Source organism: Amphiprion ocellaris, chromosome 4 (assembly GCF_022539595.1).
Source record: "Amphiprion ocellaris isolate individual 3 ecotype Okinawa chromosome 4, ASM2253959v1, whole genome shotgun sequence".
Lineage (NCBI taxonomy): Eukaryota > Metazoa > Chordata > Actinopteri > Pomacentridae > Amphiprion > Amphiprion ocellaris.
The window spans coordinates 33,949,224-33,966,208 of NC_072769.1; the positions used below are offsets into that span (position 1 = coordinate 33,949,224).

Sequence of the window (16,985 nt, forward strand, 5' to 3'; positions counted from 1 at the left end):
GATGTCAGAAAAGGATAGCACTAGTTCAGTGAGAATACATTTAGTGTTGCCAGAGGTCCTTATGCATCACATAAGTGTTTGTCATAGTTCCTGTTGCTTGATAGTACTTTTTCTGACATGTATGTAGAAAATCCTGGTTTTTATCGTCTTTTGGAGCTTGTGGAGCTACAGTATCCTCCAAAACTACATTTTAGACAGAGTCCCACTGGAGCTTTACAACAAGGTTCATGATCAGCTACATAACATTAAGGAACAGCTCAGGTCAGAAAATCCTTGATGTGATGCATTTTGTCATTTTGTCTGCAACACACATTAAATTCTGCTGCTCTAAAGTCATTTTACTACTTAACAGAACATGACAAAGGACCTGTCTGCACTTCTGGAATTTCAATATTTTCCAGCACTTCAGCTGCAAATTTTACCTGATCGTCCTTGAAAATCTCATCGGACAGCATCCAGTGACACGCAGATTAAAGCTTCGAGTTACACTTGATGCATGAGGAGGGTAAGAGTGTGGCAGCTCTGCAGAGGTGAAGGAGGAGACCACTGGGGGACTTTCACTCAGAGGACAGAGCTGAGCAGACGCAGATGAAAAACCTTCTCCGGAATCTCCAGCAAGGCTTCCCGCACATTACCTCAGGGTATCCTCAGCTGCTGCACACTAACACACACAAACACATGATCACCTGGACGACAGCACACAGTGTCCCTGATGCATCAAACAGTGTTACCTTCAATCAGGGAGACACAAAAGTGCCGGGGCGTGTTCTTTGTTCGTCTCCTGCGCAGCTCTGTATGATATGATTTCTGTCTCGACCGCTTTAATCTCCATCCAGCTGAAAACCACCACGAGGTCCCAGGTTTACTGCTGCAGGAGGGAGGCAGTTAATATTTCATGGCTGCAGACTTTCCGCTCACGAAGAGCTGGGGACCACATGAAACACTGTTTGATGGTTAAACCAAGTAGGTGAGAAATCAGCTGCACGAAACCTGCAGGATAAAAGCGACGGAAAGAGCCCGTTCTCTTCTTTCTCTTGGAAGTCATTCATCTAAGAGAATCAGATATTGTTTTGTGTCGTGAAAAAGCAAAGTCCCGGTGATTTTGCACAGTTAACAATGTGTGACAGTGTGTCTGCTCGCATAGCCACCAACATATCAAGGATACCCCATCGGTGTTTTATAGAAAACCAAGCAACAAACAGGGGAATCCCGTTCTGCTGCACGTGAGAAAATATCTGAATGTTCACTGTTGTGGTAAACAGAGGTGGAGACTTGAAACTCAGACTTTTTAGTTTGGTTGGACTCCAGTTGATCCACACTTGATTGGAGTGTGAAGTTGAAGTTGTTTTTAGTGACATGACTAGTTCAAACTAAGAACTGCTTGACATGTCATAAAAAAATATAGCATTGATGAAATTTTCATATGCAATATTTGAATGCAGAAATAAAACATTTTCTACTTTTAATTTTCCTCCTCTGTGTCTACATTACTGTTATTTCTCTCTAAAGAGGTAAAGAATTCTTCAGCCGGCCACAGACATATATTTTCTATGTATCTCTGGGTCTTACAGAAGCTTCAGCCTTCACCTCCGTCTCACTCACAGCTTCTGTAGCTCACAGAGAGAAACATCTCCAAGGCAGCATCAGTTTTGAGCTTCTTTTCATTTGCCCTGGTCAAAACCTTAAGAGCTTCTCAGACTGATTCTTGAGATTTTCTGTGATTCTCCTCATCATGTGGAGAGTGAAACACAGAGGAGCAGCAGTTATGTTCCCTCACTGCACTGTTTTCTTTTTATTCAACCTTGTGAACCTAAAAAACCTGCTGGCAGATTTGAAAGGCATTGTATCCTTTAAAAAAATGCCAAAATCTCACCATTTGTCATAACCACAATCTATAAAACTCTGACAGAACTGTCAGAGTTTTAACATTGAAGTGAATCACTAGAAAAGTTACAGAAATCTAAGCTTGAAATCCGATATTTTGTTAAAATAACTTCACTCTATATGCTTTATCTAAAAATTCATCAAAACTTAGACAAGATTCAGAAAAAAATAAATATTCTGTACTCTTTAGAGGAAACATGAAGTAATTAGTGACACAGTTGCAGCTAAAAGTCATATGACAATAATTCAGGAACTGTGTTTGCACAGAGAAGAATGAACAAAAGTTTGGAGACAAATTAAAAATGTAAGTAGTAAAACATCTATAGTATGTAGAGTCACCATTTTTTTCCTGTATTGGTGTCACCTGTGGTGACAATGTTGTATATGATGATTCCAGGTTTTTTCAACTTTTGTAAGATAAGTAATCAAAGGAATTTAGGTTTATTTTTGTCTTTTTTTTTTATGATTTATGACATTTTAACTGTCATACTGCTCAAGCCTTCCAGGGTCTGCTGCTGAGAAGCAATCCTAAATCATGATGCTGCCACCACCATGCTTCATGGTGGGTAGTGCTTGGTGCTGTATTTGCTTTTTTGTAAAGTGTCCTTGAGTGTCAAGAAAGGGGCTTACAAATAAAATGTATTATTATTATTTGGTGTCTGTACAGGACATTTTCAGCTCGCTTTCCGTCCAGCCACGGTTGCGCTGTTTCCATAGAGGTGCAGGACTTTATACTGCAGTGAAAAATGAGGCCACAGTGAGAGTAAAAAATGTAACAGGAGCAAAAACGTGAAGAAACTGCTTGGAGTTCAAAGTGTGAAAAAAGCACATTTTGTTTCTTCAGTAATTTTCTTTCAGTAATAACTCAGTAGATGAGAAAATCTAGATTGTTGTCCATTACTATGCTGGTAACACAAATTAGCTCTCCACTGTTTTCAAATTCATAAAGTTTATACCATATATTTAGAACAATCTTTGGCTTTGTTTTAGCTCCAAAAACAAGAAACTCAACCCAGCAATGGCACCGTCTTGAAGAGGTCAAGGCCAGAAACCTCAAATAAAACATGAAAAATGGTCAGATACAGAAGTCAGAATCTATTATAATGCTCAGAAAAAGCCTAAATAAGAATATAGGAAGAGATCGTGGTTGATGCTGAGCTGAAACAACCTGCTTTTCTTCAAAAAGAACAGGGAGGAAGAATGTAGACGAGGGAAAGGCTGCTGAGAGAGCAGTGGCAGAGCTGTCAGAGGAGACGGCAGGATCGCTGCCCTCTGTCAGCATCCTCAGGCCCGAAATAACCCAAAAGCAAATATGTCCGCCCAAGTTTCAACTGCTCGGGGCCTCTGAAGCAGCGAGAGTGAGAGGAGAAGATGGAGTGATTGCAAATGGGAAAACTCTGCAGCAAACAGAGAACTAAGAAACTGTCAGATTGTTTCTCTGAGTGTCAGCAGAGAGCAGAGATCTGACCTAAAGGTTAGCAAGGAAAGCAGGTAATTCTGTGCATCACAAGGTTAAAAAAAAAATCCAGCAGCATTAACACAGCTTAATTCTAATGCTTTTATTGTTTGGAAATAATACTGAAATCCTTGTGGGAGTCAGTTTAAAATATGAGCAGGTGGAATTCATTCTAAGTGAAGTTTTTGAGGAAAAAGAGTTTTGACAACTTGCACAGATGCACCGCACTAATTTGCTGCTATGAATAGCATCAGCAGGTTGGGCTGATGAAGACCTTGTACGCTGAAAATGTATGCTTGCTGCTTACTGTGGTTACTGTCTGGCCAAAACTGCATTTATTTGTATGATTTCAGGTTAGGTTGAAGACAAAACCTGACTCACAACTTGCACATCCACTCTGTAGAAGCCAGAGTCAGAGTTTAGGGTGACATTTGCAGCTCAGACGGCTGTACTACAAAGCAAATTTGACATATACAGGCTTTTTTGTGTTAGATGGCTCAGTAAAACCTGGAATTCCAGTGAGAGATAATTGGTATATCAGCTTTCTCTGTTTCTGCACAAAATGGACCAATAGCTTGCTGCCAATTTCTGTAAAAAGACTAGAAAAGACTAGACGCTATGTCTGGCAGATAAACACTTGTTTCATTTTTTAGAGATCTGTTTTCACTTTGACTTAAAGAGTCTTTTTTAAATTCTTCCTTTTCAAAAAAATGTTTTTGAACTGACCATGATAATACTGAAAGGTAATTAAACGGGAAAACTTTCAAGGGTGAGGCCACTGTACATATAGTACTGATCATTTAGAGCGTGGAAAACATTTCGGACTTGATGGTTTCTCAATTAAAAAACTGTCAGTTATTTAAAGTTTAATATTAGTTTGTAATCCTGGGTTTTGACTTTTAACAGATCAGGCTTTAACATTTAAGGTGCTAACGTTTCTCTTGACCTTTAAAAAATGCCAATCAGAGCAAATATTCCTACTGAGCATCACTAAAGGACTATTTCACATGACGTCAGCAGTCTGTTTTATTGCGCGCAGCATGGAATAACCTGCCCTCCTTCCCTTAAATGTCACAGTTTGCCCTCTCAGCGTCACTGTTTGCCCAGCGTCCTAAGATGTCCACCAGCTGATCCTCCGACCCCTCCTGCTGATCAATACTGCCCCATCTGACCACTTCTATTCCTGGACACCATCCCTGCAGAGTCAGCCCCCTTCCCTCCTGCCCTTCTTTTTCCGTTTGCCTCACCGGGACCAGAATGACTAAACACCGGATGCTGCCAAGTCTGACGAAGGGACACACTCGGTGACGACACGTACAATATGGCCAGTTCAACATAAAACACAATCCTCACCATCATACCAAACAGATGACCAACACTCTGTGGCAGATCAAGGACGTTTATGATTTATTTAAAAGGCTCCCTGAGTAAAAAAGCTGAGTGACCCAAAAAATGCAATGAGAACAGTATATAAAAAGAGCCAGTCTGACCCACATCCAGTTAAAAATATGGGGCAAGTACATAAAAAGATTCCCTTAATCTGATGGTGTTTTCTTGGTTTAGACTAAAACGGCTAATGCATACATACATTCACTCTGTTTCTCACACACACACACGGTCGAATCTTCTGTACTTGCTGGCCTTTAGTTTTTTTGGTCTTGAGATCCTTCGCTGCATCATCTGGAACCTGCAACAGAAGAACCGACAAACAACAAACCGTTTAATGCAACACATATGATATAGAGTCTTAATGCGTTTAGAATCCCTCAGACACTTTTGAAAGGCATGCTGTCTTTAAAAAATTGCCAGAATAACAGCATTTATTAGAGCTAGAAACTGTAAAAACAGGAGAAATTATTGAATTTTCAACTTTCTAACAGTCGGAGTTAATTCTGTTGCATTCTTTGGGGAAAATGAACCAAATCCAACCTTAAAATTGTGATATTTAATCAAAACTACTTTATGCCTCATTTAAAGTGGAGAGAGTAAAAATGTGACAGGAGCACAAAAAGTTTTGAGGGTTAAAGACAAAAAAAAAAAAAAAAAAAACCTACATTGCGAATGTTTAAAGTTAAGCAACCAGTATGTAGGATTTAGGGGGATTTGTTAACAGAAACGGTGTATAGTACAGATAATTATGTTTTTATTAGTTTATAAATTAGCTTTCCTTTCATGTGGAAATAGGAAGCAGATTCTTTGCAATGACATCTCAGAACAAACCAGCCAAACACTGGTTTTAAAGAGGGGTTTGGTGCAGCTTCTCCTGTAGATGCCAGTGAATCTACACTCAGGTCCTTCCTCACCTGAACATCACTCAGCATTCAGAAGCTGCTCTCAGCTCAGACTCTTAAGAACACCTGAGATATGCAGAGTCCAGCCTGAGCTGCTGTTTTTTAAAGCATCTCAGAATTACCCCGAGGATTTGTGCTGAAAATTATCCTCGGACTATAAACACTCAGAGCACATACGACAGGTTCTGCTTTTACTTTCAGAAAGGACTAATCCTCGGAGAGAAGAGGCTGTTTTACACTCAGAGCTGTGGAGGAGAGATTTTTGATGACATGTTGTTTGAAATATTTCTGCAGAAGATAGCATCACTTTATTATATGCAGCTATTATAGGTTTACATGTTGTCAAAAGAGATTTACATTAACATATTTTCATATGCAAACACAGTCAGTCATGTGGCCTGAAAAATAAATGTCACCTATCAGGTAAATGAACTACATGACTGTATTTAATGAAGTTTCACTCTGCTCTGACTGAGATCTCTTGCTGTGCCAATTATTTCAATCTTAAGGCTGATTTATGGAACATCAGTTGTGACAGAACTGGGTTTTGCTTTTGTTGGACAGTTGAGGAAACAGACGTTCAGGGGTGTTGAATCACTCCAGATTCATCACTATGGTGCCTGCACAGACAACATGTGTTGCATCTTATTCAAAGCCTGTTATCTAGAGGTTGGAACACAGATGCTGTCAGCAGTGAATCCTCAGTTTGAATCCCAACCTACTGGACCTTTACTGCTCTCTGTCCCTTATGTCTTGTTTGTCCTCAGTGCTCCGGCCTAAATAAAGGCAGCAAATCACCATTTGTCAAAACGATCTTTCACTAAACTTATTGTCATAAAGTGTTGTCAAAGCGTGTGAAACAAGGCAAAAAAACACATCAGGCTAGATTTTTTTTTGCTGCTTGACACAAAAAAAAACTTGAGCAATGAGCAATATATGAGCAATCTATAAGTCTGTCTGATAGAGCATCATGTACTCTAACTTAAGGGTTCTTGTGTGTGTGTGTGTGTGTGTGTGTGTGTGTGTGTGTGTGTGTGTGTGTGTGTGTGTGTGTGTGTGTGTGTGTGTGTGTGTGTGTGTGTGTGCCTTTTAAAACATTTTATTTAAAAGACAGGTTGTTGACATGACTCAGCAAAATGAGTGAGGAACATCTGAAAAATGCTGAAAAGGAAGCTATGGTTGCGAAAAGAAACACAAAGCCAGTTGTATGTTAATATTTCAGCTGCAGAAAGGACGATGTTGACCACAAGGGAACACAGCTAATTTGTTTGATCGTTTAAATCAGCGCCACAAAGCTCTGTGTGACCAGTAAACAGTCAGATCTGAATGTCACCCAAAGCTAAAAACTCTTCTCTTTCCAGAGTTACACCATATGAGAAAAGTTCCAAACAGTTTCTTTAATATGCAGATGCTATTCCCTACAAATCATCACAGTTCTTCTAGAATGATTCATTCTTTCTTTTATAAAAATGTACATTTCTGTGTTTTTTCATATCGCTTCATACATCACAGAAAAACTAAATATCACAAAATGATCTTTTTCCAATCTGTTCTATCATCGAGTCCCTCTGGCTGAATGTTCGAGCACAAAACAGGTCTGAACACTTGTTTCATTTGTAAACTAAACACAACAGGCAACATGATAATACCAAGTTTGATTCCGTTGACACTGATAATTATTGATTATTTAGAAAAAGACCTGGAGAAAAGAGGGTTCGAATTGAATTTAACCATGTTATTTTGAATTTAGTCATGTCAACCTACTCATGACAGGTAATAGTTTTAATGTCACTACAAGAATGTAGCCACACGAACCTACAGGGTTGGAGATCTAGAGAAAGTTCGATCTACTCTGATGGGAGCTGCTGATGAATTCTTGAAGCAGGTGGACAGACGAAATGTGCAGCAGGTCTGATAGTAAAACATATGCTGCAGGTGGCCACAGCATAAGGTGTGCTGTGTATCTTAAGTTTTTATTTTGTACATTTTTACATTTTGTTTCATTATTTTTTCTTCTTTTTTTAAATACCTGAGCTCCAAAAATGGCCTTAAAATTTCGATACTTCATCAAAACCACTTTATTCTACGTGTCATTTCAAATTTACCAAAAAGCAAAAAGTTTCTGTCAAAAGCAAAAAAATCTGCACACCTTGATGCAACTACGAAACTATTAGCTGTTACCAACAATCATGTTTCAAAAAAATCCATACATTTTACAGCTGACAAATGAACAAAGCAAAATAAAAATGTAAGTAGAAAAGTAGTAGTTGTTTTTATGTTATTTAGCCATTCACATGTGCATATTGGATGCTAAATCGAATTTTAGGGTCATATTCTTTGTGGTTCAAAACCCTTCAAATAAAGTGTACAAAGAGAAAACAAATAAACAAAAAAAACCAAATCTATTTTTCATTCCCTAAAGTTTTTTGTGAGCAATAATCTTGAAAAAGGTGATAAATTGCTTCAGTTCTTGGATCAGAGATGAATCATGCTTCAAAATTTTGACCAGTTAGGAGGAAGTTTCTTATTAGTTATCGGCCTTGATCTGCAGCCAGTAGAGTATCCACATCTGATGGTATAGAAGGAGTAGTTTCACATGGAGGCAAGTTTAAACCGAACAGCTTCATCACACAGCAGTGAACACATTACACTGTCACACCACACCTATTTATGCGCTGTAGCAGCAAAACCCGGAGCCCAACAGCGAGGCCCATTAGCGTCCGTCATTATTTCCCCCCCGAACGGCGAAAAGACCTCGGCCCTGTTAGCTAGGGCCCTATAGCCACACAACACAAAGCAATTTGCTGTGAATAGCCACCCAGGACATTTCCAGTGCATTACAGAGGCAATCAGCATCAGCAAGTTAACTGGAGCAGAGCGACAGGGAGGAAATAGAATAAGAGGCCACACGATGGATAAAGAAATAGAGAAAACAGAGAGAGAGCAAGATGGAGGGCTGTTATCATGTCGCAGTGCTGGTCAAGGTGCTGAATGGGCAATAAAAGAACAACATAACAGAGGTGGAACGGCATGAATGTGGACGTTACGTAAGTCTGAGCTGGAGGAGGAGGCTCCCAGCGGATCTGCTGCTAATATACCGCAGATATGGAAACAGTCGGTCATGGCTGGTAATTACAGAGAGGCTTTATTAGGTCTGTTGGTGGGATTTGATGTGCAGGTGGGAGGGTGAATGTATAGTGTTTTCTGCAACATCACGTCTGCAGGTAAGAACCTATTAAACACAAAGAGCAGTCTGGAGTCTGAGCACAAGGGATTGTTTCTTTACTTTTCTCTTGTACAAGAAACGTATCAAACTGCACTTTGCTTGTACTGTTTTGTTTTGCCTTATATTTCCATGCAGCTCAGTAAGCAGATCTGATTACCACCAATGCTAGGATTAAAGGATAATTTCATTTTTTTTTGCAACCTTTTTTGACCATAGTAAGAATATCTACTAATCAAGGTAATTGCTGATAGCTGGAACATAATAGCAATGTTATTTATATAGTACATTTAAAAACAAGGGTTGATCTAGTGGTTTGACAGACAAAGCAAATGCAGGATACCCAAAATTGAGGTGAAATTAAGATAAAAGTTAAAATAAGAAGACAAAACATGCAAAAACACAAAATGCATGTCAATATTAATGGAAAGAAAGTAAGAAGAGCAATAAAAAGACAACATCACATAAAAGAAAGTCTGTAAATTTTACTATCGATGTCATGATTAAAGGATGATTCCAGTTTTTTTGCAACCTGCCTCTTATTTTGGCCATAACAAGAACACTGCTAATACTAATCAGGTTAATTTCTGAGCTACCTGCAACATAACAGTGATGTTATTTTTGTAGGACTTTTAAAAACAAGAGCTAATAAAGCGACTTGACAGACAAATAAAAAGCAGGATGCCTGAAATTAAGGCAAAATTAAGATAAAAGTTAAAACAAGAACACAAAAGATGCGAATTGAATGTCAATATTAATACAAAAAAAATAATAAAAGCAATATAAGTACAAAAATATATATTATCCAGTCTATAAAAATGGGTTTTAAGAGACTCTGCAAGTCTTATTTCTTCAAACAGGCTGTTCCAAATCCAAAGGGTCCTGATGGTCAAAGCTGTGTCACCTTTAGATTTAAACCTGGACTTTAGATCAGCCAGAAGTGCTTCAGGTTCATAAGAGGTCAACAGTTCTGCTACGTAACTCGAGGCCAGACTGAAAAGTGCATTAAAAGTAATCGGTAAAATCTTAAAATATAATCCAAAATGAACAGAGAGTCAGTGAAGAGAAGGTGAGGCGATGCTGTTGAGCTGGTGCATTCTGAGCTCGTAGGAGGAAAAAGAGTCGTGATGTGTTGGAAGCAGAGAAGATGTGCAACGCAAGAATCTGAATCACTTTGACAAGGGTCAAACTGTGGGTCAAAGCATCTCCAAAACGGCAGGTGTTGTGGGTTGATGTCATTATCTATACAACCTTATACAAGTGTGTGCTGTACAGCCTCGTGGCAGGGCTGGAATGAGACCACAGGTCCATCACAGAGATGTGTCAACGTGCATGCAGCCAGTTGTGGTCATGCTGCACTTTTTCTATTTTTAGTTTCTTATTTAACACACTGTTTGTCTATTTTTTTTGTAAGAAACTTCCCCTCTGGGATTAAAAAAGCAGTTATGATTCTGATTCAGGGACACAGACAACCATTCACACTCAAATCTAATTAACCTAAGCATGTCTTTGGCCAGAGAACATGGAAACTCCACACAGAAAGGTCTCACGCTACGTTCTGAACCCAGAACCTTCCAGCTGTGAGGCAAAAGTGCAAGCTGCCACTGTGACACCATCTCGCCATTATGCAGTTCCCATTATTTAAAAAGCATTTGCATTATACTTTCCCATTATGCAGAGGCTAATACCTTCCAAAAGCAGTCCAAGGAGGAACAACCAACGAACCAGCATCACAGCTTGTGTATAAAGCTGTGTAGCTGTAATTAGGCTGACTTTGCTAACCTCTGTCCTTTAATAAAATCTCTTACAATGTGCACATAAATGTCAGAAGTAGACCATGGAACAATGAAAGAAGGTGGCCGGGCCTGATGAATCATTTTTGCTCCTGCAGACAGTTAGGTGTGATGTTTACCTGGGAAGAGATGCAGCAAGATGCACTATGGGGGCAGTGTGATGTTCTGGATGATGTTCTGCTGGGAAACCTTGAGTCCTGCACATGTGGATGTTACTTTGACACCTAAACATTGCTGCAGACCACCTTAATAGCATCAGCAGTATTCCCTAATGGCCTCTTTCAGAGGTATCACTGCAAACATTGTTCAGGAATGGTTTGAGGAACGCAACAAAGAGTTCAAGATGTCGACTCATTCTGCAAATTCTCTAAATCTCAATCTGATCAAGCCTTTGTGTCCAATTCATGGAAGCTCCACCTCGCAAGGTCCAGGGCTTAAAGCATCTGCTGCCACAGGACACCTGATTTAGAGCTGTTTTGGAGACCTACATGATATTTTTTTTATTAATGTGTTTTTAACCAGCTCTTTCAGTCTGTCTGCCAGTATCCATCTCCAGCAAGTATTTATACCAGCCCTGGGATTTTTGTTTAATTTCTTTTCTCCAGTTTCTTTATGATCTTCTGCTTGTTGTTTAATTTAGTTCCATTTTATGTGTTACTTTAATGGTAGCCCACCCTCGAGAAAACGTCCCTTTAAGAGCTTGTAAGAAATAAATGCTCTGAGGGCTGCAATGTTTCCAGATGATGGTCAAAACTATAAAAGACAAAAGACGATCCAAGAAAGCACGTGAGAAGAGATTGGATTTGTCAGGTTAAAGACCTCAAAAATCTATTTTCTCAAACACAACCGAGTCACTAGGAAGACAGGAGGGGTCTGTCATGAACAGATGATTTTTCAGCCAAAGTTTCAAAACTTCTGAGTAGATTTCATATGAGGAACTTTCAGCATTTGGTTTTCTGTGGGATATCACATATTTCTGGTAGCCAGCCAAAATTTACTAGCATTGGTGGTGCTTAAACTGCCAAATGTGAGTTAATCTTTCTATCTTAAACACTAACTGATACTTGAAACGCCAGAAACAACATTTATAAAACTCTGTGTTTTAAAAGTGGGTGCTGCTGCCTGCTTTCAGCACCACAGGGGGTCAGGTTTGCTTTTCTGCTTTGGTTCGCTACAAGACAGTTTGTTTGTGTCTGGATCTTTGAGTTAAAGTGAGTAAAGTTTATGATACTGCACTGCCATGCTTCAGTGAAGACAAAAAGAACAGAATGCATAAATCACCACTGTGCATGAATCATACATCAATAACAGCCTAATTTTAAACCAGATCAATGATGATGAAAATGCAGAAGACTGGTATAGTTTTTGATTTTTAAAATCAGTCTTGAATCATATAATTATCAGGTGTAATATTTTAGTTTTATTTGCAGTGTAGTTTTTTTTCGCATGTGTAATATTAATTTCCCACCTCAGAGTCATTGCTAGTATGAGTTCTTGCTTTCTATTCTAGCCCAGAATTTCCATCAGGATTAAAAAAGTTTTATCTTATCTTAACTTTATGACGGCATCTTCAAAGTATATAGGAGCTTTAACATGCAGTTTAATTCCTCTCTAAGCTGATGAATAAGCAATGGGGTGAATTTTGCAGTTGCTTTCCCAACACTTCCTGTTTTTCCAAAACAAAGTCAGTGTATCAGATCTGCATCTGATGTGACAGAAAGCTGGTGGTAGGAGAACAAAGAGGTAAACAAAGGAAAATGCATCATTTTCTGCTCTTCTATAAAATATCACACACACAAAATATCTTTTTTTTTAGCATCTGTTTCACAGAGAAACAGCATTTCTTGCTGTGCCTCTTATCTCAGTATACTGTAACAGGTGTAAAGCTGCTCCACTGTGCTCGCCTACAAATCATCGCTTTTGAAATGCGGAGCAAAGACAATGTCAGATCGACACGGAAAAGTTGGGAAAATTTAAGTGGCCTAATCCCGTTTTCACCTTCCCATGTGGTCTCTCCTATTATGCACAGTACTTATAGTAGCAATTATCCTCCCTATGAGTGTGGCCTCATTCTTTTCTTTGCTTGGAGTGAAACATTTTGACACTGCATGTTTTATCTATTACAAGGTTATTGTTGATCAAAGACAAATAATGGGCTTTGAAACCAACACCCTCTGTAAAGTACAACTTTGATGCTTATGACTCAGGTAGTTGGAGTTGTTCTAATAGGCTATTATAGATCTTCGCTAATTAGATATAAGACATGATGATTCATGAGGGGGTATTAAAGTGCTGCAGCAGTAATTAGAATTTTTAAATTTATATAAATCCAAGGATGATGCATTCATAGGCACATATGCATGAATGTCAAGGAGTTTTTCAGTTCTGATTAAGCACTCCAAGCAGAAAAGAAAGCATTTATTTGTAGTGTCTGGCAGGCTGTGTTCAGATTTAGTCAACAGCTTCAGGTTTCTTTGCTCCAATATTCCTTGCCGTGCTGTTAGATGCACCGCAAGCTGTGTGTCAAGCAGTACTGTAGCATTCTTCAAAAAGTAAAAGCCTCTAGTTCTTTGAAGGATGAAGGAAGTGAAAATCTACCGAGCCCCAAATTATTGATGTTGCAGCTACAGGTAAGCTCTGGAATAAAATAGAAACTCAGAGTAAAGAAGTGATAGAAACCGCTGGGCCACAGAGGTTCCCTTAACGCAAAAATCTCTCCAAATTTGATCATCTTCAACTTGCAGCTTTTCTATGGTTTGTTTAATTGCAATAAAACAAAGAGAGAGCAACAGATATAAAATGTTGTGTGTCTCGTAAATAAAAAAAAAAGCACAGTCACCACTGTAAATGCCAAGGTTGAAAATTGAAAAAACCTATACAGCACTAACAGAGTTATAGCTTCTTCTTCTTTTTTTTTTTTAATCAGTGACTCTCGACATCATCCAACTTGGCTGCTGTTATCTCTTATGAATGTGATACCTGGGGTCCCACAGTAATCCATCCTTGGATCACTTCTGTTATACTGGTGCTAGCAAAAAATAATCAAACAAATCTTTTCATCGAAGGCTTTTGCTTCCGTTCTTTCTTTAAATGCATCGGTTGTCCTTACAGTTGGCAAACAAAGCAAAATTTAGCATTAATTCACAGCCGACAGTCAGTATGAATCCACAGAAACCACAAAGCCCATCTGATAGAGATGTTTTACCTACGCAGACTGAAAACTGAAAGCATTGCTTCTACAGATGTTCAAAGGATTCAAAGAGTGACAGGTCAACATGACATCTTTGAGTTTTCACAAAATTACCTTTCTATATAACTAACTAGCATTGTCAGTTAAGTTTTTTTGTAAAGATATTCTCCGGCAGATTATGTTTGGTTCACAAATGTGCTCCTAATCAACATATCTTACTTTACTTACTTACTGTCACCCCTTCAATTATATATTCATTATCCTGGTAACTCAATCGGATCTTAATCTAAGATCTGAATCTTGAAACATTTTGTGAAAATGTCATATTTTAACCCAAACAATGACCTTTTCCACATAGTTTTCATACCTAAACCTAATTAAAGTGAAAACAAAACTTATGTCTAAGAATAACTGGTCCAAACATATATTAACACTTGAACTAGTCGCAAAATTCCCTGACTTGGATGTGGCAGATACCTGATGTTGTTGTAATAGTTTATTTTGAGATTCAGTTACCCTGTTTGGACTGACCCGCCTTCTGTTGTTCAATGTTCTTCCTGAATATCCTTCTTTTCGTCTTTGCTCTGTACGTAAAGCACTTTCTAAACTCTGCTTTTAAAAGGTGCTATATAAATAAAGCTATTATTGCTACAATTATTTATTTTAAAATGAATTCATGTTTACTTTAAAAGGTTAATGTCAATACACTGTAGTTGTATAGAATGCAGTTTTGTGGAGACCTTAACATAACTCAAGGAAGCGTGATTTATTTATGACAGGTTTCATGTTTTTATCTAACTTACAAGTGTGTCAGTGTTCACACCAGTAAAACAGTGAAATCAGATGTTCACAAGCATCCACATCAACAACACAAGTTATAAATAATGAACTGAATTCCCGCAGAAAGAGTGAAAGTAGGTGATTAAAATGTGTACAAAAGCACTGATGCACTCATCTCTGCAAGGATTCATCCTTTTATAAGCAGCAGTTTGACATGTGAAGGTGAAGAGATGTGCACATGTAATGATCTGAATGTAATATTAATGAAAGGTTTCTCTATTCCTGGTTGGATGTGAAAATATATGACACACAATGAGGTAATATTTTACTCCTGCTGTTTTATGGCTGGGCTGCACAGTGACGTGGTGGTTAGCACTTTTGCCTTGCAGCTAGAAGATCCCTGGTTCGCATCCCAGCCTTCCAGGGATCTTTCTGTATAGAGTTTGCATGTTCTCCCTGTGCATGTGTGGGTTTTCTCCAGGTACTCCGGCTTCCTCCAACAGTCCAAAAACATACTCAGGTTAATTAGTAACTCTAAATTGTCCATAGCTGTGAATATGAGTGTGATTGTTTGCCTGTATATGTATCCCTGTGATAGACTGGTGACCTGTCCAGGGTGTCTCCTGCCTTCGCCCTAAGTCATGCTGGGATAGACTCCAACCCCCCCACGATCCTAATGAGGATTACGCAGTATATAGATAATGGATGGATGGCTGTTTTATGGCTCATTTTCAAATCCTTCACTGTATTGCATTGTCAAAAAAATCTGTTTTTCTTTAATTAACCCTTTGAAGCACAAAAACTGCAGGTGGGTTTAAAAAATGTTCTACTTTTTAGAAAAAAAAACTACACTATTCGTCAGGACCAGAAACTGTAAAAACAAGAATAACTCACATTTTCAGCTTTTGGACTTTGGAATTTGAACTACTCTCTTATGTGATGCTGTCCAGTATATTTTATAAAATCCCTTTATTCTACAACCGGTATTCAAAAATAAGCCAAAAATAAGCTGTGTGCACTAACCAGATTCTGTAAAAAAAAAAAAAAAAAAAAAGGTATACTCCACTCTTCCATCCAGCTGAAAAGAAATTAACCACATAGCTGCACAGATTCTGTGACTTTTTGCCTGAACTGTAGGCTGTGTTTACACATGCATATAGCAGAAAAGCACAGAAACAAATTAAAAATGTAATTAGTAGCAAATATCTATAGTACATCGAGCCATCATTCTTTCCCAGTATTGGTAACACCTGTGGACACCTGGAAAAGTGTTGAAAAGATTTTTAAATTTTTGCAAAATAAATAAAGAAATTAAACCTACACTTCCACGGTCACATGATGAAAAAAGAGGGACTTTCAGTTGAACTGTTGGCAGTGTTCACAGACAGCAGAAAGGAGATTTTCATATTATATGGGATTAAAGAAAGTGCGTTATGCAGCACAAAAGATATTCAATGGTTCCCTGTTCTTCTAACCATGGCAGCGAAGTTTCCATAGATGTTCTCAACTTTATTTGCAGTGAAAAATGAGCCCAGAGCGAGGAAAAGATGTGTTCCATGGTTATTATTCCATTACTTTCCCAGTATTTTACATTTTTTGCTGAGGTAATATTATTTATGCCATCCAGCAACATGGCCCAGGAGTTTATCACTAACAAAGACTCTCACTTTTCCCCCGAAACTTGTTGTTTAACTTATCAATGTAGTTTGTTATACTCCAAAATAGAGAAAAACTAAATGCTCTGTATGTTCAGAATTCCAGGGTTCAAGTATGCTGAGTCAGTATAACAGTCAAACTTTTCAGCACTAATTTATTGTATAATGCACTACATGAAGTACTACAATATGCAGATAACATCCAACTACTCATTTTAAATACAGTATATCAAAAGGTACGACAAAATCCAAAATGTAGGTGTTAGATCCAAATAATAGATAACAGAAAACAACATAATAATAGTAGAATCATATTAACAATATCTGTGGTTTTCAGTTCCGGTCTGAATATGAAAACTCACATTTCCCATTACTGCATTTCCCTCTTGATTGGTTTTCCCACTAAAACCACTCACAAACTAGAATGCATTCAGAAACCTACTCTGCCTATTTGATATGTTTTCAGACTGCAATTCAATTTAAGATCCTCCATCTTATGTCCAAAGCTCTTAATGGCCTGTTTCTACACCACATATCAGACATGCTTTTAGTTTAAACCCGGCAGACCTCTAAGGCCTCAAGGCATCTTTGTCCTTCATCTTCTTAGAGTTTTCTCCAAATCTGGTGAGAACATTTAGCACTGATGTTCTTAAAACTGTAACCTCGCAGTTCTAAAACTGCCTCCTATCTTTTACATTTTCTCACTTTGGAGG

At 38.3% G+C, this 16,985-nt stretch overlaps 1 protein-coding gene across 1 annotated transcript in view; it reads right to left on the reverse strand.

The window, feature by feature from the left end:
* Positions 1-4,730: 4,730 nt before the first annotated feature.
* Positions 4,731-16,985, reverse strand: part of LOC111577946 (endonuclease V) — an 81,035-nt gene continuing 68,780 nt past the window's right edge. The window contains exon 9 of the mRNA XM_023284478.3: positions 4,731-5,027. The gene's annotated coding sequence lies outside the window, so the exon portion shown is untranslated. The remainder of the gene's footprint in view (positions 5,028-16,985) is intronic.